This window comes from Erpetoichthys calabaricus, chromosome 1 (genome assembly GCF_900747795.2).
Source record: "Erpetoichthys calabaricus chromosome 1, fErpCal1.3, whole genome shotgun sequence".
Classification (NCBI taxonomy): domain Eukaryota; kingdom Metazoa; phylum Chordata; class Cladistia; order Polypteriformes; family Polypteridae; genus Erpetoichthys; species Erpetoichthys calabaricus.
Window position 1 is genome coordinate 318136845 of NC_041394.2, and position 27196 is coordinate 318164040.

The 27196-nt window shown below is 40.6% G+C and overlaps 1 protein-coding gene across 1 annotated transcript in view; it reads left to right on the plus strand.

The window, feature by feature from the left end:
* Positions 1-27196, plus strand: part of tmtc1 (transmembrane O-mannosyltransferase targeting cadherins 1) — a 607165-nt gene that overhangs the window by 536512 nt on the left and 43457 nt on the right. The gene's annotated exons all lie outside the window — the stretch shown is intronic.

Below are 27196 nucleotides of genomic sequence, written 5' to 3' on the forward strand. Positions count from 1 at the left end.
CCCGGGAGTACATCGTTACTTCCTGTCATGGGATTATGACGCACTTCCGGGTTATAAGGCATCTATCTATCTATCTAAGATTCTTATTTGAATGTGAAGTCTGAGAGGGCCGTGGCACAGGCAGACACCTGGTATGCTACTTATCAGGACCAGCACAGCAGCAAGCAAGAGATTCCCTCCACATTCAGCAAAGTGCTTTCTGCGGTCCTGCCATATAAAGCCACTAAAATGTGCAGATCCTGAGCAAAGCAGACATCTTAAGGCTGGCATATTTACTAGCAGATAAGATGATTAATGAATGATTTATGAGTGATTTATGAAAACCATCTGTGAAATTTTCTGAAAAACAAAAATATAGATGTTTCCACAAAGAGACATCTGTTTTTATCGTGCTGATTAATTTAGCTTCTGTAAGTCTGCCTGTTGAGGGGGTTTTATTGCACTGGCAGTCAGATTTGCTGCAGAGAGAGAGAGAATTTGGCTCCAGCTTGGCTTTTTAGCTGGACAGGAAGGATAGCTTTTAAGGTTTTTCACAACATCAAAAATACTTTGGCAGTGAGGGAGAATTTATAAGGCCATTAGGAAAGATAGTAACACAGTAAAGGTTTTACCCATAAGCTTATTGAACCTGAGTGCAGATTGCAAATTTATAAGGTAATATAGCACATTTGCTACTGATTCCAATAATAGGTAATCTTCTGGAACTGTGCTTGAAGCTACAGGTAAGTAATTATCCATCTCTTTTCTCTCTGTATTGCTTAGGTGAGGGTTCCTGACATAGACATTCGTTTGTTTTCTAGGACTGTATTATTCCAATAGAAAGTCACAGGCACTAACATTTATGCTGGCAGCATCAGGTTCAGGTAGGAACCCGCTCTGGATATGCTGTAGCATTAGTCTGTCATTGGCAAACGTCACATACTTTTCCTCACCCATACTTGGCCAATTTAGAATCTGCACGTTTTTTTAAATATGGACAAAAATTGGAGGACCCACAGGAAACCTGTGCAGATATGCGAAAACTTGCAGAATTCCACACAAACAATGGCCAGACTCTATTTGAATTCAGGTTTCCAAAGCTATAAGGCAGCTGCCCTAACATCTGGGGCACCATGTCAATCTAAATATTTTTTACTGACATATCATAATTACATTGAAAATTCAACTAATCAAAAAACATTCGTCTTCAAATCCTTTAAGATTAGGTGATTTCCAACATGGCTGGGAGTTCCTCTGGGTGCTCCTCATTGGAGCCTTGACTATTAACTATACGGTTAGTGGTTCATTCTCTACCACAGTTCTACTCCTGGCACAAGCTCACTGTTTTATTAATTTTGAAAATACTTTGCCAGTGCAGAAGAGATGTCTAGGCACATTCCTATACTAATGTTCTAATAACAACAGCAACATCTGTTTATATGGCACGTTTTCATACAGTACTTTATAATAGCAATAACTAAATAAAAGAAAGCAAATAACTAAACAAAACAAATTAAAAAGGTAAAGAATAGTTATTTGTTAACAGTTATATTAAACAGCATCAGTGTGTAACACAATGTCCAGCATAACAATAAATGCTGTGGTCTGATGAACAGGAAGAAAAGGATATAAAAAACAAACTCTAGCCAGAGAAAGTAAGCCTGTAGAAGATTCAAGGCCAAAAGACTATGCAGCCCGCGTAGGCATTCTGCAGTCCATGAATGTGTCACCATTAACGGGATTCTCTTGCGGTGCCTGGTTCATCTTCGCAGGCCGGAGAGCCGTGGCACATCGCACCAGCACTGAGTACAGGAAAAAAGCAAACACACAAAAGTTTGTGATTAGTGACCAGTCTATAAAACAACAAATAAAAAGTATTTTGTGAGAAAATCTAATCGCCACCTCCTTACACAATGTGAAATGCTAGTGATGCTAAGAATATTTTAAGTCAACATAAAAGGTGAGTTTTTAGTATTTTTGAAGTGTTCCAGTTTCTATGCACAAAAGAAAAAGTCCAACTCTTGGAATACTGAGCAAACCAGTGTTAGCAGATCTTCTTCTTCTTTCGGCTGCTCCTGTTAGGGGTCGCCACAGTGGATCATCTTCTCCCATATCTTTCTGTCCTCTGCATCTTGTTCTGTTACCCCCATCACCTGCATGTCCTCTCTCAGCACATCCATAAGCCTTCTCTTAGGCCTTCCTCTTTTCCTCTTCCCTGGCAGCTCTATCCTTAGCAGATCAAACATTAAAATTAGAACAAAATTTCCAAAGTTTGAGGTGGTGTTGTATTGTTTTGAGACTTTTAGACAATTAAAAATATCTTTAAATCGTTTCTTAAGCCCACAGGCAGCCGGTGTAATGAAGCTAAGACATCTGAGATATACTCAAATCTTTGATTCTTGCTGATGTTTTGGACTAACTGTAGATAGTGATAAGTCCACTGTAATTCTTAGGTCCTTCTCATAAGGTGTACTTTTAATTTTCAAACATCCCACTGTATATTGAAATCTAACATTTCTACTTCCTAAGTTATACTTTACATTTACTTATATTACATTTAATCTGCCATAAATCTGCCCAAGTCTCTGTTTTAGCTCATTCTACATTATCTGCCCTTTCACCGAAATTGGTATAATCTGCAAATTTAACCAGTTTACTGATTATATTCTTGTCCAGATAATCTATGCATATTAAAAAGAACAGCAGCCCAGCATTGAGGGACACCACTTTTAACATCATCTAATTCTGAAAAAGTTCCCTCACCATTTCCCTTTGCTTCCTGTGTTTGAGACCATTTTGTATCCACCTATAGACTGTGCCCTGAATTCCCACTTCTTTTAGTTTGATCAATAACCTCATGCTGGACATTATAATAAGCTTTCTGAAAATCAAAGAAAAATAAATACAGTAATCCCTCGCTATATCGTGCTTCGCCTTTCGCGGCTTCACTCCATCGCGGATTTTATATGTAAGCATATTTAAATATATATCGCGGATTTTTTGCTGGTTCGCGGATTTCTGCGGACAATGGGTCTTTTAATTTCTGGTACATGCTTCCTCAGTTGGTTTGCCCAGTTGATTTCATACAAGGAACGCTATTGGCAGATGGCTGAGAAGCTACCCAACTTACTTTCTCTCTCTCTCTCTCTCTCTTGCGCTGACGTAGGGGGGTGTGAGCAGGGGGGGCTGTTCGCACACCTAGACTATACGGACGCTCGTCTAAAAATGCTGAAAGATTATCTTCGCGTTGCTACCTTCTGTGTGCAGCTGCTTCGTGAAACGACATGCTGCACGGTCTTTCGCATACTTAAAAGCTCGAAGGGCACGTATTGATTTTTGCTTGTTTGTTTTTCTCTGTCTCTCTCTCTCTCTCTCTCCCTGCTCCTGACGGAGGGGGTGTGAGCTGCCGCCTTCAACAGCTTTGTGCCGCGGTGCTTCGCATACTTAAAAGCCAAACAGACATATTGATTTGTTTGCTTCACTCCTTTGAAGAGGAAGATATGTTTGCATTCTTTTAATTGTGAGACGGAACTGTCATCTCTGTCTTGTCATGGAGCACAGTTTAAACTTTTGAAAAAGAGACAAATGTTTGTTTGCAGTGTTTGAATAACGTTCCTGTCTCTCTACAACCTCCTGTGTTTCTGCACAAATCTGTGACCCAAGCATGACAATATAAAAATAACCATATACACATATGGTTTGTACTTCGCGGATTTTCTTATTTCGCGGGTGGCTCTGGAACGCAACCCCAGCGATGGAGGAGGGATTACTGTAATATCATATGCACTTCTCTTATTGTATGCTTTTGTTCCTTCCTCATAGAATTCCAGCATATTAGTGAAATATGACCTTACTGATTATTTATTAGGTTTTAGCCTATTTTATCTAAGCAGTACTTCTTCCTCTACAATTTGCAAGTCACTAAGTGGCTCCTGTTACTTTTGGGAGGTTATCAAGTTCTTCACACAAATAAATGTCAATAAAGCACAAGTTCAAAGGATTTGCTATTGCACTCTGTATATTCTAGCTTACCTTTATTGTTCCTATTTTCACCTCCTTCTTGACAGTTTTTTTACTACTAAATACTAAAGAATCTTTTTGAGTCATTTTTTCCTTTGTAACTTATTTTTAGCTCCTTATGTATCCACTTCAAAGTTTTCTTTAATTTTGCACTGCTTCTTAATTTTGGATTAACTTTTTCTGCATTGCATGTAAAACACTTTTAAACCTTACTAACATCTCCTCAACTGTCTTATCCAAATTTACCTTACTTGGGTTTTTGCTGCATCTGCTCCGAATTTACCCTACTAAAATTAAAGGTTTTTTTTCAATATGCACACTGCCAAAACACTGAGAATTGTATTATGCTATGGTCACTTGACCCGAGTGGATCAACCACTTCAATTCTATCCTGATTATTCCAGAATACTAAATCTGGACTGTGTTAAAAACAGTCATTGATTACATCTAAAAATGCCTGTTCTTGCGCACCGTTAAATGTAAGGTTAGTAAAGTTAATATTTGGGTAGTTAAAGTCTCCAATGACTTTGTCCTCGGCCCTCTGCTTTTCTGTATTTATATGCTTCCCCTTGGCCATATTATCCGTAGCTATGGACTGGGTTATCATTTTTATGCAGATGACACTCAACTCTACTTCAATGTTAAAAGTAGAACTTCATCAGAGCTTTCTCAGCTCACAACCAGCCTCAGTGAAATTAAAACCTGGATGGAGCAGAACTGTTTAAAATTAAATTGCAACAAAACTGAACTCCTGCAAATTGGGACTAAAATGCAACTTAATAAAATGAGCTCCTTCCCAGTCCATCTTGGCAGTGATCTCATCAGACCTGCCTCCACTGTAAAAAATCTTGGTGTCATTTTTGATTCCTCCCTCACTTATTCCGCCCACATAAATCACATTAAGAAACTTTCTTACTTTCACCTCCGTAACATATCCCGTGTTCGCTCCTTCCTCTCCTTCTCTAATGCTGAGAAACTTGTCCATGCTTTTATCACATCCCGCATCGATTATTGTAATTCCCTACTGGCAGGTGCCCCTTCTAATCTTATATCACAGCTCCAGCTTATTCAAAACTCAGCTGCAAGAGTCCTTACTCGAACCAGCAGCAGCGAGCACATCACACCCATCCTGCTCCGCCTTCACTGGCTCCCTGTGTCCTACAGAATCGAATATAAAATCCTACTAATAACCTACAAAGGCTTAAATAACCTCGCGCCAAACTACATCAGTGACCTTCTCCATCACTATGTGCCTGCCCACCCACTAACGTCCTCTGATTCTGGCAATCTTGTTGTGCCCCTCACTAATGTACACTCCACGGGTGACAGGGCCTTCAGCTGTATAGCGCCCAGACTCTGGAATGACCTACCAAAATTAATCAGGTCAGCTGACTCCATGAATTCTTTTAAAAAACAACTCAAAACTCGTCTGTTCAGGAAGGCTTTTAGCTCTACTTGACTTTATTACCCTTCTCTCAGTTTACTTCTCTGTCAAGAAGCTCATGTAACCTGTGTATGTGTGTGTGTGTGTGTGTGTGTGTGTGTGAGACCATCAATTATGTTGTCTCTTAGGCTTTTCTCTGAATTTACTATCTTACTCTTCTTTATTTATTTATCTGGTTTAGTACAATGCTATATACTGTATACCCTGCTGTTCTTTCTTAAACTCTGTGACGTGCCTTGAGCATGGAAAGGCGCTATATAAATAAAATGTATTATTATTATTTTTATTATCTCCCTCTAAACTTACCTTTTTAATACAGTATTATCAAAAAGATTTACATTTAAAGTATTGTCTCCTAATATGACGCCTTGATCCCTAATGCTGTGTAACCAAATCCAAACATCCTCACTAAGCTGTGGCTGAAGAAGTGTTGCATTTAAATTTTAACATGCATGGCACTCCTTCACTTTTTTGGTTTTGGCTGGCTTTCCTAAATAAAGTGTACTCGTGTAGGTCATAATCTAGCCCATCTCTATTAATTAGCCATGTTTGTGATATTCCTATTATATCAAAGCTCCAACTTATTTATTTTATTCTTAATGCTCCTAGCATTAAGGCAAGAATTTATTTTATGCATTACTTTTTCTAGTGTAGAATTTAAGTTACAATGCATATTTATTATTCCTCTTTTGTTTGTTCCTTCATAAAGTTCTAAACTTGCCCTGTCCTAATTTCCATGCCTCCCCCATTCCCTAGTTTAAACAATCCTTGTCTAACCTACTCATATGCCTCCCCAACGCATTGGTGCCCCTCTGATTCAAATGTAACCCGTAACAGTGGAACAAGTCCCATATGCTCCAAAAGGCATCCCAATGCTCCACAATCCTACACCCTTCTACCCCAAACCAAGATATGAGCCACATGTGATCTTTCTGATCTCCTCAGTCTTACCTGGACTGGCACAGGAAGAACTTCAGAGAAGCCTATCCCCTCAATTCTACCCCTCAGCTTGACACCTAACTCTTTAAACTAGATTGCAGAGCTGATAGCCAATCTTCATGTATGTCTTTTGCAGCAGTATGGACAATGACAACTGGATTCAACACCTGTCCAGACAAGAGCCTAGTCACCCTTCCAGGGAGCTCTCCATCTGTGCACCCAGAAGGCACCACACTGTAGGGAACTCACTGTCTCTGGAGCAGAGGTGTGTCTCAGTTCCTCTAATGACTGAGTCCCCCACTATCAGTCTTCTGTCTTTCGTTGGATTGGTTTTTAAGGTGATCCATTGTGGCTCTTCATTCCTGCCTATAACCTCAGGGTTTTCAGAGCCACCATCCAGCTCCACAGAGTCCTGAAAATGGTTGGAAACCTGAGACTCTAGGGTTAATGCCACCGGCAGTGGGCACCTCTTACCTTGCACATATGTTTGACCATGACCCAGCTGTTTTTATCTCTCCAATTTAGAGTCTCCTCATGTGCCACATTGGCAGTGCACATTATCTCCCTAAAGGACATCTGGGCAAGATCTGCTAATTGTTTAGTATAATGCAGGTTAGTGACTTCCTCCTGAAGTTTAGTCACCCTGGCCAACTGCCATGTCCTATAGATGTGAGATTCATCAAAGTCAGACCTAATGTGTGACCCCAGTTTTGTGTGTTGACTGGCTGATATGTTGAATAAGACCAAAAGCATAGCTTTGGGATTGAATTGATTATCAGCAAAAGAATTGGAAAACACCTACTATTAGAAAATTGTTATCATAACTAGCTATTACTACAGATAATAAATCCAAAAATGAATTAACTAACAAAGCGCTATATTTCGTCAGACAATAAATTTATAGTAAAGGGGAATGTGGTACTCTTTAAATTGCAACAGCAAGAAAATGAAACTGCCAAGGATGGCAATTTATACTGCTTGAGAAGATATTCTCCAAACCACAGCCTCACTTCCCTTGATGAGCCGAATGAGTAAAATTAAATTTCAGTGGGGCAGCTTTTATAAGTACTGCAAGCCCCTCACTACCAAGTTACTGTCAGCAATAAGACATTTTATGTAAATGTTCTTACTAGTTAATTCTCTAATATCAAGTAATGTTCTATTAAGGGATTCTGAGAGAAGTAGGACTGCACAGAGATTATAAGACAACTAGTGATACTTATTAAGTTATTAACATTATCAAAATGTCTGGATTCTTTAATGGATCTGTAATATGTAATTGTAGAGATAATATACAGTAATGCACATCTTTAGGTAAACACATTGCACATTTGATACATTTTACTGCAAGGTCATGGTTATCAATCTGCATAAAGCTAGAAAATCTTGAAGTCTATATTAGTTTTAAAATGTTTGTTGAGAGGAACCTGGCACCAGATCTACTGGGGTACAGCCCATCCCATATGCAGAAGGATGATATCTCCCAGAAGAGGTCCCAGTTGATAATGAAGCCAACATTGTTTTTGTCTGAAAAGTTATCAACGTTAATTGTTTAGGGACAGAAGTCTATTGTAACCCTCTTTGGATTTTCTTATTATCAGCAGGGGTCAAGAGTTTAGCACCTGGGATCCTCTCCTTGATGCCTAGAATTGGCACTTTTGACTGACGATATAAGTGTCAATCATGGCAACATGGAGTACCTCAGTCTTGATGTCTGTGAAACGGTGCTTCTTAAAAAACTGATTGTGATGCCCTGAGTCTTGACATCTTCTTGAACCTCAGGATATCGATTGTCATGACCGCAGCAGACTAGTGCAATGAGGGCACAGAACAGCAAAGTTGATTCACAAGTGATTAGAGCTTTTATTCTAGTCAGCGTCCAACAAATAAAGTGCAGTGCAACCCAACCTCCATCCATCCATTATCCAACCTGCTATATACTAACTACAGGATCACGGGGGTCTGCTGGAGCAATCCCAGCCAACACTGGGCACAAGGCAGGAAACAAACCCCGGACAGAGAGCCAGCCCACCACAGGGCACACACACACACCAAGCACACACTAGAGACAATTTAGAATCGCCAATGTACCTAACCTGCATGTCTTTGGACTGTGGGAGGAAACCCACGCAGACACTAGGAGGACATTGCAAACTCCACGCAGGGAGGATCCCGGGAGGCGAACCCAGGTCTCCTAATGTGAGGTAGCAGCGCTACCACTGTGCCACCGTGCCACCCTAGTCAAAAAATATTTTAATAAAATCCAATGCTCAATTAAAAGTGAAAATTTAATAAATAATCCAATAAAAACCAAGGATAAAATCAATCAGGATCATCTCTCATCTCCATTGCAGTGCTGCCCAATCACTTGCTCCTTTCGCTCTGCTCACCCAGGGTGAGTTACAGATGAGATTATTTTGCACATTTCCTAGGAAAAAAAAAAACTTTGTTCAGATGTAGGAATCTGGGTAACCAGTATTACATTAAATTAACCTTTATGTAGCAAATGGTTTTATCTAAAGTAGTTTACAAATCTGAAATGCATAGTGCAATAACTCTATGTGTAAGTGTGAGAAGCACCAGCAGATTAATTGAGGTTACTCCTTTGGATTTCATGTTGACTACACATCCCCTTTCCTTCAGCACTAAGCAGCATTTTTGTTCAGCACACTTCGAGTGAAAGATACTTTTTTTCTCTGAAGATTGAATTTGGGCCAACAAAGCCACTATCATCCCATAAATATACGGAATATTAGTCATCATTACTTTTCCTCCACCCTCTTTTCCTTATTTTCCTCATTGTAAGTGATACTAAGGATTTGGTTTCACACCATGCATTGAAGGTCTGATGAACCCCAACATTATCTGTAAAACCCTTCCCAGAATCTGTCGGCATATGTGAGCCTGAAAAACTGAAATCCAAAACATGCATAATAGACGTTGCATTGGTGCTCCACCATCTGGTGGGCATGGATACACATTTGAAATGAATAATCTTAATTTTTTCTCGTTGATGTAACAGGCCTCAGATGTCACAAGGTGCTGGCCTCTTCTCAAGCTTCCTTAGAGCTTAGCTGTTGTTCACCTAATGCAGTGGGATGCAATTGCCTGCTTACATGCAGTCAACATTAAATTACGATTAACTCTATATGCTGTAATCCTTGCATACAAGTCAGGTGAAGCAGCTTTTGAAAGATAATCACTTTCTTAGCTGTCAGCATGTTATCTGAGATAATATCAGGGTAGAAGTTGTTCTGCCATGTGAAGATGCGCTAATGCTCTACATAATACCAAGTGTCGATTGCATGCTTGTGCAACAGAAGTCAGTTGTTGAGGACAGCCATTCTGTTCTGAGACTCACAGAAGCCCACTGTAGACTTCAATTTATTCATGTAATTTTTTTTCCCTTACACAGTTTCTTGTGATGGGGTGCCTGGCAAGAGGAGGATTGAGTGTAAAGCCAGTAGGATCTAAAAGAGGAGCAAGTGTGAACTGAAGGATTCAGGATGTTCTGCCAAGATGCTAAGGGACAAGCAAACCAAGCAATAGCTAAGGATTCCTGACATGAAAGAGGGCTTGCCATTAGGTTACAACACATGGGGCTAATGTTGGACTTTTAAAGGTTAGAACGAGTAGAAGACCAGTAGTGTCGACTCAGCAGGTGGTCTCAGAGCAGGAGGAGTGGGACCATGGTGCACTTCTAAGCAAGGCAGCCCAAAAGGCTATTGGCAACTCAAAGATGCAGTAATCAATTAGGTCACCAAAGGACACTGTCTGAGCCCAGGTCATTCCCAGAATTAACTCTGGTAGAGCATTTCAGCCAGTTCAAGCCAGAGAGCCCTTTGAGTCTAAAGTTTAGAGATGAGTTGCAGGAAGGATCTCTTTGTATACCCACGTTGTCAGTTCGGCCCTCCAGTTGTAATATGACCAAGCTGTGCGCTGAGCTTACTCTTCAGCATGCAACGTACAGTTGGCCATGTGAAAAGCAATCTTGCCTCAAATCAATGCCAACCTTTTGTAGGGTTTGTCATTGCGAAGCAGAGCCTTACTAGAAATTGGAGGCGTTTGAATTGAAATGGGAGATCAGAGGATATAATGGGGATGCGAAGAATAAACTCTCTCCCCTGAGCCACTGCCAGTAAAAATAGTTGCCTCAATTAGGTTCTTTTGCAGACACGTGACCTGAAGTCTCGTGCTGTTACAAAGTTTCGTTGGCTGTAAGTTTCTCAGTAACATTATTGGTGCCCCAACCTTCAAAATTAGATTATGCTCAGGAGTGCCTGGAGGATTCAGAGTGTGGAGAAACTCTACCGGATAATGCACCGCGTCTTCCACTTCTACAACTGAATCCACAGACTGATATGTTTTCAGGCTGTGAAGGTAGTTCTTGAAGTAAAATGTGGTTTATAGTCGTAGTCATGTCATTTCTTGGTGTCAGGATAGCTCTCTCCCTCAACCATGACACGTCGTTTTTGTGGAGATTTCGTAGATTGGGGTAGACATTTTGAAGAAGGCTTTGTAAGAGGCATTGGCGGTTGTCCAAAGGTGTAAAATATTTGGCCATTTCAGTACACTTGAAAGTGACAACCGAACAATTCAGCGGCAGCCATCAACTCACATGCAGAACCATAGGTGAAGGGCTTAAGCATTTCACTCTTATAGTGCTCCTGTGTAGTTTAATTATCTCCTGTACTGTCATCAGTCCACACTTTGAACCTATCCCAGTCATTCAATACATAAGACACAATGTTGTTCCGGATATCAAGAGTGAGCCTGATATGGCCGTGCAATATGTAACACAGAGAATGGAAAAGGCAGGCGCCATCTTTGGGCATGGAAACCACTCGGTAAGTGACAGTTTTTTGATCGATGGTGATCACCTTGATAGACATGTTAATGGGGGTACAGTTGGAACGATAAAGGAAATGGGTACCTGAACTATGTAAACTAAGTCTAAAATACCTACACAATAATTATAATCATAATAAACAAACAATAAAACAGCGGAAAAGCCCTGGATTAAATAAAAAGGCTGCAGTTATCAGCAGGGAGCGCTGGGAACCCGCATACCAAATTTCTTGAAGATGGGCCCATAAGTAACAAAGCCCGTTGAAAAGTTCAATATGGCGGCTGACAGTGGCGACATAACACCGAAATAAGTACGTACATCAGTTTCTTTTAGCGCAGGGAAGCTGCCTACCAAATTTCGTGAAGATGGGGCCATAAATAAGAAAGTTTAACATGGCGGACGTTGTCAACCGTTATGACCGTTACACGTAGAATTTCGAATTGAAACCTGCTTAACTTTTGTAAGTAAGCTGTAAGGAATGAGCCTGCCAAATTTCAGCCTTCTACCTATACGGGAAGTTGGAGAATTAGTGATGAGTGAGTCAGTGGGGGCTTTGCCTTTTATTAGTATAGATAACTTGTATTGACTGGGCCACAAAACAGGGAATACAGAGAAGTACTGCAGAATTGTATTTCTATTGTGGACCAAGCGTGTGTATGTTCATCTACTTTTGTCAATGTCCAGGTTTTTATAGCTTGTATATTTGCCGAACAGTAATAAAATTGAAATTTAGGTACAGCCATGCCACCTTCTGCCTTAGGTCTTTGTCTTTGTAGAGTTGCCTTTTGGATGCGTGGATGTTTTGAATTCCAAATAAATCAGGTTATGGTTGAATCTAATTTCTTAAAAAATGATTTCTTAATGTACATGGGATGCTCTGAAATAGAAAAAGAAGCTTAGGAAAGATATTAATTTTGATAGTGTTAATTCTTCTTGCTAAAGTGAGATGAAGGATAAACCATCTATGCAAAAAACAAAATTTTATTGAAGAATACCTTTATGTTTATTTGTGATGTTTACCCCTAGGTATTTAAACTGATCTGTGAAGATAAAAAGGAAGGTGTCTGATCTAATATAGTGTGCTAGGGAGTTCACTGGAAAGAGCACACTTTTATTCAAATTGATTTTGAGTCCAGGTCTCTTTTGAATTTCTGCTAGTGCTGTTAGGACTGCAGCGCAGTATTTTGTTGTATTTTTATGATACATATTTGTGCTATATCATCTGCACATAGTGATATTTTCTGTTCAAGTCCTTCTCTGATAATCCCCTTTATTTCAGAAGCATTTCGAAAATTCACTGCTAATGACTCAATGGTGATTGCAAATAGCAGTGGTGACAGGAGGAATCCTTGTCTAGTACCACGTTCTAGTTTGAAGTAGTCTGAAATAAAACTGAAGCTTCTTAACTGGTATACAGTACAGTGGAACCTCGGTTCACGAACGTCTCTGAACACGTACAAATCGGGTTACGACCAAAAAGTTTGCCAAACTTTTACATCTGTTCACGACCACACACTCGGTATACGAACAAGCCAGTTTCCCTTTCAGTTTGTGCGTGCCTATGATTTCCGTACATGTTCAGTCTCTCCCTGTGCATTCCCTGTGCAGCGAGCAAGAGAGCGAGTGAGAGAGAGAGAGAGAGAGAGGGAGGGCTGGCCGCATAAGGCCAGGAAGGCAGTTAAAGAATGCACCGGGCTTGTTTTTAAAGAGACTGATTCGAGCATTGTTTTAACCTCGTTGTATTTAATGAAGACTTTTTAACCTCCACTTCATTTATGTTTACAGCAATCAGTTCGTAGCCTGCATTGTTGCAATGTTACTTTTCGTGGTGGTTTATTAAATTACGGATTTTTCAAATGTTCATTTTTTTCCCCTGTGCTTAAAACTCATTAAAAAAAGTGTTTTTAGTGAGCAGTTCATAGCGTTATAGCGCAAACTCTTGCAATGTTAGTTTTCTCTGTTGTTCAAGGTTTTCTCAGTGTTATTCAGTGTTTTTACATTTAGTTTACTATTACGCCGTGCATTCTATGGTTTAATTAACTATATTTGTGCTTAAAAATCTTTAAAAAATATATTTGCATGCAATTCGTACAGTCTGGAACAGATTAATTGTATTTACATACAATCCTATGGGGGAAATTACTTCGGGTCACAACCAAATTGGGTTACAACCAGAGTTTTGGAACGAATTACGGTCGTGACCCGAGGTTCCACTGTAGTTTGATCCATGCACATAAGCTCAGGCCAAGCCTAAATTTGCGCAATGTAGTGAATAGCTAGTTCCATTCAACCATATCAAGTTCTTTTTCTGCATCTAACGATAATAAGATATCCGGTAGACTTTGTGGATGAATATATTACATTAAACAGGCTTTGAAGATTGGAAGCAAAGTGTCTGCCTTTAATAAATCCTGTTTGGTCTTGTGATATTACTGAAGGAAGCGCTTTCTCAGTCCTTCTAGCTAGAACTTTGGAGAGTATTTTAACATCATTATTCAGAAGTGAGATTGGTCAGTATGATGCACATTGTAATAAGTCCTTTATTATTCAGAAGTGAGATTGGTCAGTATGATGCACATTTTAATAAGTCCTTTATTATTCAGAAGTTAGATTGGTCAGTATGATGCACATTGTAATAAGTCCTTATTTTTCTTAGGAAAGATGGTAATTAATGCTTGGGGAAAAGTTTGAGGTAGAGTTTTATTGTCTCTGGCTTCAATAAATGATGCTAATAAAAGTGGAGTTAACTTAATTGAAAATTTTTAATAAAATATAGCAGGGTAGCTATCAGGGCCTGCTGCTTTCCCACACTGAAGTGAGTTTATAGTGCTTACTAATTCTGAAAGTGGCAGAGATTTATCCAATTCCTCTGCACCAAGAGTAGTTAGCTATGGTACTGTAATGCATCAAAAATGCATTATATTGTGTCTTGTCTTCTTTACACTGAGTAGCATATAAGGACTTATAGTAGTCTCTAAATGTGTGTATTATATTTTTTGGTCAATGATTTTGTCTCCATCTATGTTGGTAATTATTGATATTGGATTTTAAACTTCCTGATTATGGATTTGTTGAGCCAAGATCTTATTAGTATTCTCTCTGTGTTCATACTAATGGTGTCACAATTTAAAAATGAGTTGTTCTGTTTCTTTTGTTGTCAAGAGCTTGAGTTCTTAATGCAAAGTCTATCTTTTCCTAAAAGTGCTTCATTTGAGGACCTGGCATGTTCTTGATCTATTCTGGTAATTTCACTGATTAACTCTGATGCCTTCTTGGTTTCCGATTTATTTTTGTGGGAGAGATATAAAATAATCTCTCCTCTTAAAAATGCCTTCAGAGTTTCCCAGAGTATTTGTCTCTAAAAAAAAAAAAATCAATTTCCTTGGATAAAAGGAATATGCTCTTGAGTTTAGATTTAGAAATCAACCATGGGTCTGATAAGTTATAATCAATTAAAAACTGTGTGATTATTATTGCAGTGTTAGATGTTATCACTCCTGTGGCAGAAGACCTAGCCAGGTCTGGATTTAAAACACAATTAAAATCTCCAGCCATTATAATTTTATGAGTGTTCACATTAGGAATGGATGCAAGTACATTTTGAATGAAGTCTCTGTCATCCACATTGGATACGTAGATATTTATCAAAATCACTTTGCAATTAAATAAATTACCTACAGTGCATCCGGAAAGTGTTCACAGCGCATCACTTTTTCCACATTTTGTTATGTTACAGCCTTATTCCAAAATGGATTAAATTCATTTTTTTCCTCAGAATTCTACACACAACACCCCATAATGACAATGTGGAAAAAGTTTACTTGAGATTTTTGCAAATGTATTAAAAATAAAAAAACTGAGAAAGCACATGTACATAAGTATTCACAGCCTTTGCCATGAAGCTCAAAATTGAGCTCAGGTGCATCCTGTTTCCCCTGATCATCCTTGAGATGTTTCTGCAGCTTAATTGCAGTCCACCTGTGGTAAATTCAGTTGACTGGACATGATTTGGAAAGGCACACACCTGTCTATATAAGGTCCCACAGTTGACAGTTCATGTCAGAGCACAAACCAAGCATGAAGTCAAAGGAATTGTCTGTAGACCTCAGAGACAGGATTGTCTCGAGGCACAAATCTGGGGAAGGTTACAGAAAAATTTCTGCAGCTTTGAAGGTCCAAATGAGCACAGTGGCCTCCATCATCCGTAAGTGGAAGAAGTTAGAAACCACCCGGACTCTTCCTAGAGTTGGCCAGCCATCTAAACTGAGCGATCGGGGGAGAAGGGCCTTAGTCTGGGAGGTGACAAAGAACCCGATGGTCACTCTGTCAGAGCTCCAGCGGTCCTCTGTGGAGAGAGAACCTTCCAGAAGGACAATCATCTCTGCAGCAATCCACCAATCAGGCCTGTATGGTAGAGTGGCCAGACGGAAGCCACTCCTTAGTAAAAGGCACATGGCAGCCCACCTGGAGTTTGCCAAAAGGCATCTAAAGGACTCTCAGACCATGAGAAAGAAAATTCTCTGGTGTGATGAGACAAAGATTGAACTCTTTGGTGTGAATGCCAGGCGTCACATTTGGAGGAAACCGGGCACAGCTCATCACCAGGCCAATACCTACAGTGAAGCATGGTGGTGGCAGCATCATGCTGTGGGGATATTTTTCAGTGTCAGGAACTGGGAGACTACTCAGGATAAAGGGAAAGATGACTGCAGCAATGTACAGAGACATCCTGGATGAAAACCTGCTCCAGAGTGCTCTTGACCTCAGACTGGGGCGACGGTTCATCTTTCAGCAGGACAACGACCCTAAGCACACAGCCAAGATATCAAAGGAGTGGCTTCAGGACAACTCTGTGAATGTCCTTGAGTGGCCCAGCCAGAGCCCAGACTTGAATCCGATTGAACATCTCTGGAGAGATCTTAAAATGGCTGTGCACCGACACTTCCCATCCAACCTGATGGAGCTTGAGAGCTGCTGCAAAGAGGAATGGGCGAAACTGTCCAAGGATAGGTGTGCCAAGCTTGTGGCATCATATTCAAAAAGACTTGAGGCTGTAATTGCTGCCAAAGGTGCATCGACAAAGTATTGAGCAAAGGCTGTGAATACTTATGTACATGTGATTTCTCAGTTTTTTTATTTTTAATAAATTTGCAAAAACCTCAAGTAAATTTTTTTCACGTTGTCATTATGGGGTGTTGTGTGTAGAATTCTGAGGAAAAAAAATGAATTTAATTCATTTTGGAATAAGGCTGTAACATAACAAAATGTGGAAAAAGTGATGCGCTGTGAATACTTTCCGGATGCACTGTATGATGATCACATATCACCCTTCAGAATTACATACTACATCTGATACTACAAATGAAATTGTTCTATGAATAAAAATTCCCACACCAAGTTTTCTTTGTATAGCTGGAGTGGAATATGTGGCCAGTCAATTCTCTTTGCAAAAGAAACTGATCCTTGCTTAATAAGTCGGTCTCCTGTAAAAATACTATCTTGCCGTTTAGACCAGTTAGGTGAGAGAATTCTTTCTTTCTCTTTAAATCGTGATTGAGACCTTTGACATTCCAGCTTACAAAGTTCACTGTCTGGTCATACAGACATTGCTTATGAACTTTTGTCGACATTTTGTAGTCTTAAATTAAGGTAGTACATTATTACATAAGATAGCTTTAACCTTAAATTTCACTTTTGCCAAGAGTTATTGTTATAAAGACTATTGTTGTGTTGCCACTTGCAATTGTCAAGGTTAAAAGGACAGATTAGAAATAGCTTGCTCTCTCCCCCACCCATGCAGCATGTTTAGCAGTTGTTGAAAGTAAGAAATCAGGGATAATACGAATGTGGTTATTTTTAAATATAATCTCATGGTTCTGTCTGAGAAGTGACATCATATTTAATTTAGATTCTGATTTGTCGAAATGGAAAATGAGGCTTCTAAATTTTGAGGTATTCGTTCCATGTATGCAGTAAGCTGCTTATAACTCAGTGTCTGATTTGAAGTCCTCTCCAGTTATTTGAGAAAATAGTTCAGCTATGATTTTTACTGAGTTTGATCTCAGATCTTCTATTCTGATATTATTCCTTCTGAATGCATTCCAGTGCAGCTAGTGTGTGTCCAAACACTTTGCATTTGGAATTTGCAGCCGTTTTTTCCGTCAGCGGTAGATGCCAGTTGATCAACTATTTCAATACAAGTCATGAACATTTGCTTAACATCTTGAAGCTGAGCACCAAGTACTCTAAATTTATTCTGAAACTTACTTGCATTTCCTGTATTTTTTCAATTTTTTCTAGCATACCTTTAACACTAGAATTACCAGAGCCTACGAAAAAACTCGTAAATCCGTCCCACCTTAAATCGCGTCTTAAAGCCGTTTGCACATCTCCGCCAGAGTCCTTTGTCATCTAAATGTGCTGATAAACAAAAGCTACTAGCAGCCAGCTATTCCATCCCCCCACCAACTTAGAATGAACTCCTAGCTCATGCCTTGCCTTGATTTGATTATTTGGGATTGAAGTGGAGTTTTACAGTGGAAATAATTCGAGCATTATTTGGAATACACGCATTTCATGTGTGTTCCGTTTCTACAGTATAGTAGTAGTCTGTGCAAACACATTTTTAAAACAGAAACGTTTTTCATATTCTAATAGTAAATGACAAAATGTAGGCATAAACTATATAACGTATGAAGCCTGAAGTCCATATATCAAAGAAACACTTTCACAAAAGGTACAAATAAGAGAACACGTGCGCTTTTCTTCAAAAGTATAACTGCACAAAAAAAAAAGCCGTGTTAGCATGCCACATTGACACTCTTACTACAACTGCCGCGGTGGCGTAATGGTATCAGCTCCTGACTGGGGATCAGAGGGTGGCGAGTTCGATCCTGCATGGCTCCACTTCGAGAAATGAACTGCTCTTATTCTTACATTTTTAGAATAACAACATAAATTTCATTTCAGTCTGTAACAGCCGGAAGCTGCCTTCCTTTGTATCTCACCGTCACTTGATTTTCTTTTTATTCAGTGTTATTGAGTGTTCCTGCCAGTCCCCACATGTTGCTGTATGCTGTTTCTTTTGTACTCCAGGACATGCAGAGGAGAGAATGATTTCACATTATTTATGCTGTTTTCACATAAAGACTGCAGTATACTCGTGACTGCATTCTCGTACCAATGCACTTTTTCCATCACCTTTTCCTGTAAGAAGCAATGTACTCACTTCTCTCTATGCTGTGGTTTCTATTACACATCTGAAAGAGACAATATATGTGAAAACTTCATCGCACTAATGCAATATTATTTGAAAACGAACAGCGTCAGATCAGGTGTGAAAATTTTATGTGAGATACGAAGAAGGCAGCTTCGCCAGCGTTTATGTGTCAGAACCCTTTGGGGGGGGGCCTTAGTATGCATCGACTGCTAGAATGAAAAGTGAATTAAACAAAAAAAAACAAAAAGCTAACCTTTACCAGTATCATAAGTTACACCGGCTGTTACAGACTGAAATGAAATTTATGTTGTTATTCTAAAAATGTAAGAATGAGAGCAGTTCATTTCTCGAAGTGGAGCCATGCGGGATCGAACTCGCCACCCTCTGATCCCCAGTCAGGAGCTGATACCATTACGCCACCGCGGCAGTTGTAGTAAGAGTGTCAATGTGGCATGCTAACGCGGCTTTTTTTTTTTTGTGCAGTTATAATTTTGAAGAAAAGCGCACGTGTTCTCTTATTTCTACCTTTTGTGAAAGTGTTTCTTTGATATATGGACTTCAGGCTTCATACGTTATATAGTTTATGCCTACATTTTGTCATTTACTATTAGAATATGAAAAACGTTTCTGTTTTAAAAATGTGTTTGCACAGACTACTACTATACTGTAGAAACGGAACACACATGAAATTCCACACATGTATTCCAAATAACGCTCGAATTATTTCCACTGTAAAACTCCACTTCAATCCCAAATAATCAAATCAAGGCAAGGCATGAGCTAGAAGTTCATTCTAAATCGGTGGGGGGATGGAATAGCTGGCTGCTAGTAGCTTTTGTTTATCAGCACATTTAGATGACAAAAGACTCTGGCGGAGATGTGCAAACGGCTTTAAGACGTGATTTAAGGTGGGACGGATTTACGAGTTTTTTCGTAGGCTCTGGTAATTCTAGTGTTAAAGCTTGCCTCAAAGCGGTTTCTCCTGGTCTTTAATATCCTTAAGCAGCTTCTCGTTTGTCTTGTTTATGTCTTTTTTATCTTTCCTTATATCATTCGTATCATTTGTAACCTTCTTTATATTACTCTTTAGCTCCTATATGCCCCACCCCCCCATGAGCGGTAGTTATTGTGGTAATCATTGCGGTGATTGTTAACGTCAGCTCGGACTGTTCCTTTTGGTCTTCTCCTTGATCCACTTGTAGAGTAGCAAGCCCAGTTGGAGTCAGTGCCGCTGGCTTGTGGGGGGTAGTTTACAGCACGGATTATAAATCCATTTTCAGTTTCAATGAACCTTCTGGTATTGACGTGTTCTCCTGGCCTGAGTCACTTGCACTTTCGATCCCACTTTTGCTCTTGGCTGGAGGCAATGCTTGTATTTACATTTACTTTAATTAAAGCTGAGCAGTTAAGTGGGCGACAGCCTAAAGGTTAATTAATATTGGGGAATACAAACAGTGTGAGTGGAGTGCTTTTAAGTAAGGAATAAGTGAAGTGCAAACTAGGAGAACAGACAGAGAAAAGTAAAGTTAACCTCACAGAATGACAAACAGCAGGCAGTTGAGAGGGAGAATATTACAGGAGCTGAAGGGGCCAGAAGGTGTAAAATAGCTATAGCAGTTCTATAATCAAATTTCTTTGGCTTAATTTTTTAAAATTTTACCATTTAAGTTAAATCATTTAATTTTAATTTTAAAAAAGAAAGAAAAACTTATCAGATTTTAATAATAAGGCCAGTGAAATGCAATTCCTATTGGATGTTGTACTTTTTAGATGATGGTTTGGAGGAGCCAGATGTCTTTGAGGGCTATATCTGCAGGAGGTGCCAGCTGATCCAGCACCTCAAGCTCAGGGTCGCTGAACTGGTGGAGGAGTTGCCTGGCCTGCGTTGTAGTAGAGCATTGGCAGACCTGGCCCAGGTGTTCTTTAGAGAGATAGTGTGCACCCCTAAGGTGGCGCTGGAGGATAGGTAGGTCACAGTCACAAGGTGTAAGGTAAAAAGTACACACTGTCCGGGGCATCAACCCCAAAATTAGAAGTCTCAAACCATTTTCATGTCCTTGTGGAGCTGGGTGGTGTCTCTGATGATTCTGAGGTGGTAGGCAGGGATGAGGAGCCACATTGGACAACATCATAACCAGTTTCCAGAAAGGCTAGTGATAGTTAGGGACTCAATCATTAGGGGGATTGAAGCGCTGGTGTGCTCCAGAGACAGAGAGTCCTGCACAGTCTGCTGCCTTCCGGGTACACAGGTGGGAGACCTCCCTGGAAGGGTGGATAGGCTCTTGGCTAGGGCAGGGGTGGATCCAGTTGTCATTGTCCATGTTGGAACAAATGACGTACATAAGGGTAGTCTATCAGTTCTGCAATACAAATTCAAAGAGTTATGTGCCAGGCTGAGGAGCAGAACTGACAAGGTAGTCTTCTGTGATGTTCTGCCTTTGCCACACACCAGTCCAGGTAAGATTGAGGAGATCAGAATGCGTGGCTCAAATCTTGGTGCATGGCAGAAGGGTATAGGTGTACAGGGCATTGGGACTCCTTTTGGAAAAAATGTGACCTGTTCCACCACTATGGGTTACATCTGAACCAGAGGGGAACCAGTGTACCGAGGAGACATATGAGTAGGTTCGTCAAGGGGAGGGGGCAGGGAGTTTAGGACAGGTCAGGTTTAGAACTATACATGGAAGAACAAACAACAGTATAGAAATAAAAAGGCATAGTAATGTAAATTCTAACCTAAAATTTAAATATAGAAGGAGTAACACCTGCGGTGGGCTGGCACCCTGCCTGGGGTTTGTTTCCTGCCTTGCGCCCTGTGTTGGCTGGGATTAGCTCCAGCAGACCCCCGTGACCCTGTAGTTAGGGTATAGCGGGTTGGATAATGGATGGATGGAATGAGCAACACATTAAAAATAGCTTGCGTTAATGCTAGAAATATCAAAAATAAGGCAAGTGAGTTGAAGTTATATGTAGCAGAGCATAATTATGATATTATAGCAATAACAGAAACCTGGCTAAATAATAAAGGTGGGGATGAGTATAACATAGAGGGATACACATTTTTAGGAAGGATAGACAGAATCAAAAATTTTAATTTAAATGCAAGTCCTCTTCAGCTGGATGATTTTTTTTTTTTTGTTCTTCATTTCGCCTTATACAATTTCTTGTATTAGGAATTTGTTAGTTTTCGCATACCCCTTGGGGTCACAGTGCAGGGTCAGCCATTGTACAGCGCCCCTGGAGCAATTACAACAGGCAACATAATTGATAGTCTCGCACACACATACAGGTTACATTGGCATCTTGACAGAGAAGTAAACTGAGAGAAAGGTAATAAAGTCAAGTAGAGCTAAAAGCCTTCCTGAACAGATGAGTTTTGAGTTGTTTTTTAAAACAATTCAAGGAGTCAGCTGACCTGATTAATTTTGGTAGGTCATTCCAGAGTCTGGGCGCTATACAGCTGAAGGCCCTGTCACCCATGGAGTGTAGATTAGTGAGGGGCACAACAAGATTGCCAGAATCAGAGGACCTTAGTGGGCGGGCAGGCACATAGTGATGGAGAAGGTCACTGATGTAGTTTGGCGCGAGGTTATTTAAAGCTTTGTAGGTTATTAGTAGGATTTTATATTCGATTCTGTAAGACACAGGGAGCCAGTGAAGACGGAGCAGGATGGGTGTGATGTGCTCGCTGCTGCTGGTTCGAGTAAGGACTCTTGCAGCTGAGTTTTGAATAAGCTGGAGCTGTGATATAAGATTAGAAGGGGCACCTGCCAGTAGGGAATTACAATAATCGATGCGGGATGTGATAAAAGCATGGACAAGTTTCTCAGCATTAGAGAAGGAGAGGAAGGAGCGAACACGGGATACGTTACAGAGGTGAAAGTAAGAAAGTTTCTTAATGTGATTTATGTGGGCAGAATAAGAAAGGGAGGAATCAAAAATGACACCAAGATTCTTTGCAGTAGAGGCAGGTTTGATGAGATCACTGCCAAGATAGACTGGGAAGGAGCTCATTTTATTAAGTTGCATTTTAGTCCAGGAGTTTGCAGGAGTTCAGTTTTGTTGTAATTTAAATTTAAAGAGTTCTGCTCCATCCAGGTTTTAATTTCATAAGGCAGGTTGTGAGCTGAGAAAGCTCTGATGAAGTTCTACTTTTAACATTGAAGTAGAGTTGAGTGTCATCTGCATAAAAATGATAACCCAGTCCAAAGCTACGAATAATATGGCCAAGGGGAAGCATATAAATACAGAAAAGCAGAGGACCGAGGTCAGAGCCCTGAGGAACTCCTTGTGTGACTGGCGCTGAGCTGGATCTGCTGTTGCCAAGACTAACAAACCCTTGCCTATCAGTCAGATAGGATTCGAACCACTGGAGGGCAGTGCCAGAGATACCCAGCATGTTCTCCATTCTGGACAGTAGAATGTCATGTCTAACAGTGTCAAATGCTGCACTGAGGTCTAACAGAATTAATATGCTGGTTTGTCCAGAGTCTGCTGCCATAAGCAAATCATTGGTTACCCGTAGCAGAGCAGTTTCACAGCTGTGCCGCGCCCTGAAACCAGACTGAAAGGGTTCCATCAAATTATTAGAGGTTGGGTAGTTGGTGAGTTGGGAAGCTACAACACGCTCAAGAACTTTTGACAGGAAAGGGGAAAATAGGCCGAAAATTGTTAAGATTGTCAGCATCAAGACCAGACTTTTTTAACATTGGGGTTACAGAAGCGATTTTAAAAGTGAGCGGCACAGAGCCAGTGTCAAGGGATGAGTTTATTATTGTTGTAACAGTCGGGATTATGGCATGAAGGCAGGATTTAAGTAGTGTGGTGGGGATGGGGTCCAGTACACAAGTAGTCGGCCTCATCTTACAAAGCAGGTTATTAACAGACGCAGATGTGACTGGTGAGAACTTAGAGAAGGAGCTGGATGGAGTGGGAAAACAGGGAGAGATATAAACAGATGATGTATTTATGATAGTTGAATTGTTTAGATCTTTAATTTTGTTACGGAAAAAGTGGAGGAATTTCTCACAGACTTCAGTAGAAGAGGTAGTTGGGCCAGATGCGGGTTCGAGTAGTTTATTAACTACAGAGAACAAAATCCTTGGGTTATCATGGCCACTTTCTATTATTCTGCCGTAATGGGTGTTCTTGGTAGAAGTTAGTGCTTCTCTGTAAGCTCTTTGGTGGTCAGAGAAAGCCTGGATGTGCACAGTGAGGCCAGTCTTATGTGACATTCTCTCAAGTTGTCGGCCAGCTGCTTTCATAGATCGCAATTCTGAATTATACCAAGGAGCTGAACGTTTAAAGGAAACCTCCTTATGTTTTAAAGGAGCTGTTTTATCTAATGCTGAATGAAGGGCTGTGTTATAGTGGTCAACAAGACTATCTAGTGTTGGTGGAATAGGTGAAGACAGTAAAAGATCAGAAAGGATAGAGGGACAGAAATTTTTAAGGTTTCTGTAAGAAATTTGTCATTTACAGGTAAGAGGAGGGAGAGGTAATGAGACGGTGAAAAGTACTGCTTTATGGTCAGAGAGTCCCAAATCAGTGCTGTAAATGTTGGCAACAGATAGTCCAGAAGTGCAGATCAGATCCAGTATATGACCACCAGAGTGGGTGGGAAAATCAACATGTTGTGTCAAGTCAAAGCAGTCCAGTAAGGATAGGAATTCATTTCTCAGTTTAGATGTGGGGATGTCAATATGGATGTTGAAATCACCAAGAAGAATGACTCTCTGGGAAAAGGAACTTAAGTGGGTTAATAGTTCAGTCAGATCAGATATGAAGGATGCATTGTATTTTGGAGGATGATAAAGAACAATGAGTAAGACAGAACCTGATTCCGTTTTTAGTTTAAGAGCCAGACACTCGAAAGACAATGGACAGTCAATTTGGATTCTTTTGATGTTTAACTCCACTCTGCAAGTCCTCCGCCTTGTCTTGAGCTATGAGGCTGTGTGAGGAAAGTGTAGTCAGGTGGTGTCGCCTCCGTGAGAGACATAAATTCATTCGGTTTTTGCCAAGTCTCCGTTAAACACAGAATGTCAAGTTTGGTGTCAATGATGAATTCTGACAGCACCAATGCTTTGCCATTAAGAGATTTCGAATTAAACAATGCAATATTAGTTGATGAGACTTCTTTTTGCACAAAGCTGTGAACAGAGTTTATTTTCATATACTGTAAATTTGGCACACTGACATTTCTATTTCCAGGGCCATGAGTAGGACGGCATATTCCTGAGCAAATGCTGCCTGTGATCTTTTCATTCACAGCCTGGCAGTTGCGGTGTCCTGACCCGCGATGTATATATTTCGGGCGCTGCAAACTACCGGTGTCTTTTAGGATATTCTAGTCAAACCATTTGCTCTGGACAAACTGTTTAATATGAAGGAGTTTGTCACAAGAGTATTTTAACATGATACTGAGTAATATCTTATCTGATAGCAGTGGAGAAGCAGCATAGCACAGTGGAGCCGGTGAGACGAGCAGGTGCAGTGGCGCAGATGAGCGGCGATAGCAAAGCAGCAGAAAGCATAGCAGGAGGAGGTAGCAGGATTTGGAGGTTCCAATATACAGCCACAAACAAGTAACGCTGGGTATTACAGGCGTGATCACCCCAGAGCCACAAGCCAGGTGGGTGTGAACATCAAATCAGTTCTTAGTCATAAAGCACAATAAAATGAATCGAGAGCAGACCAGCATAGCAACTATAATAAAGGAGACAGATCATCCCAGGCTCCTAGATCGCCAGGTACAAAGAAATGTTCGTAGGTCTCATCCCGTGATCCACAGATTCAGTTGTTCCCAGTCAAGGTAAAGTCCATAAAAATTAATCCAAATCCATACAATTCGAGTCCATTGCATCCACGAACTATATGTACAATGAAGAAATTAAACAAGCCTAAAAAAGTGCAGGATTAAGGCGAATTTTACGAATAGTGTTGTTAACAGGGAGGACCAGCAACAGCATGCGTGCGCCAGCGTCCCCTCCTCTGTAGGCCATGTCCTTTCCTGTTCACCCTGTACACATCGGACTTTAGCTACAACTCAGGGACATGCCACATGCAGAAGTTCTCAGATGATACTGCCATTGTGAGGTTTGTCAGGGGTGGACAGGAAGAGGAGTACAGGAATCTGGTGAATGACTTTCTGTGATTGTGTTGGTCAAACCACTACTGTGGAACACTTCCAAAACCAAGGAGATGGTTGTGGGCTACCGTAGGTCTAGGCCACCACAGAGGCCTGTCTCCATTGAAGGGTTTGATGTGGATCGAGTCAAGACCTATAAATACTACTGGATGATAGCCTTTCTGTACATTGACCAGTCTAGCCTATGTTCAGGAAGGGGTAAAGCCGTCTCTATTTTCTGAGGAGGTTGAGCTCCTTTAACATATGTAAGAAACTCCTACTGATGTTCTATCAGTCGGGGGTTGCCAGTACTCTCTTCTATGCTGTGGTGTGCTGGGGGGTAGCATGAAGAAGAGAGATGCTGATTATATTGGCAAGCTAATCAGGTGAGCAGGATCTGTGGTTGGCATGCAAATGGACTCTCTGGTGACAGTGGCAAAGTGGAGGACACTGCGTAAGATGGACAATGAACATCACCCACTATACACCACCATTATTAAGCAGAGGAGTTTGTTTAGTGGTAGGCTACTATCACAGAACTGCAACACAGATAAATACAAAAGATTTGTTGTCCCTAGAGCCATTAGACCTTTTAACTCTTCCCAACTTGGGGGGTGGGCAGTGGTATGAGTCCTGGGCCTGATTCACCTTCTCTGCTCATAAGCTATATTAGGTATATTAGCTATGCACTACATCTGATGTTTCACTACTTGGTCACTACTGTATAACCTTTTTTCAAAATGTGTACTTTTAACATGTCACCCAATCAGCATATCTCATGTCACTTTATTTTACTTTTAATATTAATGTCACTGGGCGGCACGGTGGCGCAGTGGGTAGCGCTGCTGCCTCGCAGTTAGGAGATCCAGGTTTGCTTCCTGGGTCCTCCCTGCATGGAGTTTGCATGTTCTCCCCGTGTCTGCGTGGGTTTCCTCCAGGTGCTCCGGTTTCCTCCCACAGTCCAAAGACATGCAGGTTAGGTGCACTGGCCATTCTAAATTGTCCCTAGTGTGTGCTTGGTGTGTGGGTGTGTGCCCTGCGATGGGCTGGCGCCCTGCCCGGGGTTTGTTTCCTGCCTTGCACCCTGTGTTGACTGGGATTGGCTCCAGCTTACCCCCGTGACCCTGTGGTTAGGATATAGCGGGTTGGATAATGTATGGATAGATTAATGTCACTTTAGTATCTGTCACTTTAATATTATGTGCCACCTGTCACTTTGGTAGTAGTGTTAGTTGTACAATTCCCATTGCGCTGGCATTATTGTATGCATGATCTACATTACCTGTATTGGACTGTAAGATTCCAACCCCAGTGTACAGATTGCATTTGACTGCCTGTACTCACTAAATGTATTTGTATAGTGTGTACTTAAATATTTGTATCTAACTTGTTATAATTCTTGGCTAATGGTACTTACTTTATTGATCCAAGGGAAATCTATCTATCTATCTATCTATCTATCCAATTACAACCCTTAATCTCTGTTTTTTCACTGATGTCTTTAATGACTAAAGTGTTATGCAAAATGTTATCACTTAATTGCTTGCCTTGAAATTTTCAACAGCTGGCAATAGTTTACCCAGTTAGCATTGTGGCATTTTTTTAACATTGCATTTG